Consider the following 2,514-nt stretch of genomic DNA (forward strand, 5'->3'; position numbering starts at 1 on the left):
TATTTCATTTAAACTATAAAAATATGAGGTCAGCTTGATTTCATATTTCAAAACTTAAATGTTTTTTCGAAGCGGGCGACAGGATTTTGGTTCTGGTGACCGACAGCTTCTTATGGGCAACTCTCCAAACCAAAATAGAGCCGACAATTGTTTTGTGCCAAATATGAGCAATAGTATTCTTTACCATTATTAGTGATGCAATAAAGAACATTGCCTATTTAATATTTGAATAGTTCTAAGGACCGGCTAGGCAGGGAAGATACTAGCTCTCACTCTAGAGTTCCCTCGATTGCCTCCACTTGGGGGCTAACATTCTGCTCCTCCACCTGGGGGCTAACATTCTGGTATCAAAAACTAAAATAATAAACAAAGTTGGGAGCTTTAACTTGTCACTTTAAAGTCCTCTAACTATACACCCTTTAATGAATATTTCCCTATTTATTTGCACTCAATCATATGAATTCAATCATATTTGCATTCAATCATATGAACTACATTCTCATTCATATAACCTCATGTGCTTCTTTCCAATTGTTGACTAAGAAAATACCACCCAGGTGCTTACATGTTCTCACAAAAAATTTCAACATTTGGATTGGCCAAATCAATAAGTAAATGAAGTGCATGGATTTAAATCATCACAACTTCTTCAAACATTAAAGATCAATACTCTCCACAATTTCCATCCACAACTTAATTACTTATCATTTTAAGAAGAAAGAAAAAAAAAACTATTCGGAATTCATGGAGAAAACAAAATCATATTTTAGTGTAAAAGTAGAAATCATTGTCAAACTAACAAGAAATCTCAATTAAAATCAAAAGTAGTTTAAAAACAAAAAATAAAAACTTATCTCAAATCCTCCATCGAACTCTTGAAGTTTCTTTGAATCTCTTCTCTTTTACAACACTCTCAAAATAAACTAAAAACAAGAAAGATAAAGTAAATTTGTGTGGTGCTTGAAAATATCTCCAAAACTATCTCTCAAAATTAAATAAGAACTTTCAAAACTTTCTAATATTTTCAGGACTCTTTTCAAAGTCCTCTCTTATTTGTTTTATAGTTTTCAAAGAGGTGTCTTGGAAAATCTTCAAAATATATCTAGATTTTATGTATTTCACCAAGATATGCATCCTTTTGTGATAATTTTCGTCCATGGTGGTTATAACCACCTATTAAGCCAATGGGTGCCTCAAAAACCTCTTCAAAATTCAAAAAAATTGACTTTACTCATCTATTAACTGCCATTGGCGCTTAAACACGGGACCTCTAATGCTTAGGCGCGGTATTCTCTGTTTAACCGACGCTTAAACGCTGAATCTGGCGATTAGGCACCAAAACTCTTTTTCACATTTTTCACATTTTTGCTCCAAATTTGATCCTTTTTTTCTCTTTTTTAAGTATTTTTCACCCTTTTTTACTTGTATCTGCAAGAAAATACAGAAATACCTTCCATTAAAGTGCAATATCTCAAAAATAGGTATAAAATTGTGTCTAAAAATACTGTATATTTTAGGTGTATTGAAATCCTCCAAACTTAAAATGTTACTTGTCCTTAAGTCACACTTCAATCCTTAAAAACTACATATGTATGATATGTACATGAGTTTCTTTAGGAGTTACTAAAATTTAGATTTAGAAATATAGCAGTCTAATTTAGAAAAAAAATTAAGTAAATGAGACCAACTTAAAGTTCAGAAATTCTTAAAGTTAAGAAAGATGAAAATATGTGTTTCTATCTAATTCAGAAATGTATTGTGGATTTTCTAAATTTAGAATTTAGTTATTTTATTATCTCCACTTAAAAATTTTCATGAAAAATAATTTTACTTACTATATTATATCGATAAGCTTAAGAGTTTCTTAAGTCCTATACTTTAAAAAGATCAAATGTAGAACAAATTTTTAATTAGGCACTAATCCTCAAGCTTCTCCTTCCAAATTTTTTTCCTCTTTTTCTTTTTTTTTCTCTTTTCTTTTTTTTTCTTTTCTTTTTCTGTTCTTTTTCTTTTTCTTTTCTTTCTTTGTCAGGCAAGGATTACTATATCTGGATAGGGCTTTAATGATTTTGAATTCCACTTTTCCTTTCCTTAAGCAAAGTCTTGATATAAGCCTTTTACTTATAAATATAATAATATCTTTGAAAATTATCTTTAATAAAAGAAATTTAAGTATGGATATTTAAGTATTAAAAATAAAAATCTAAATTATCTAAATTTTTCAAAAATACAATTTTTCGTACAAAAGTAGTTACTTGTATTAATCATTTTCTCATCTAAAAACTTTTTAACTTAAAGTTTTTCTTCATTATTAAAAATATTAACTAAATTTTTTTACTCATTTCTGAAATCAAATTTTACTTCCCTAATATAACTTCATATACGTAGTCAATTTTTCTTTTAAAATCAAATTCACTTGTAGTACATTTGAGAACAAATAAAATTCCAGTTTTGAAAATATTTTTCATCCTTCGAAACTTAAATTTTTAACAGATTAAACAGTTTAGCATCAGA

Source organism: Phalaenopsis equestris, unplaced genomic scaffold (genome assembly GCF_001263595.1).
Source record: "Phalaenopsis equestris unplaced genomic scaffold, ASM126359v1 Scaffold199317, whole genome shotgun sequence".
Lineage (NCBI taxonomy): Eukaryota > Viridiplantae > Streptophyta > Magnoliopsida > Asparagales > Orchidaceae > Phalaenopsis > Phalaenopsis equestris.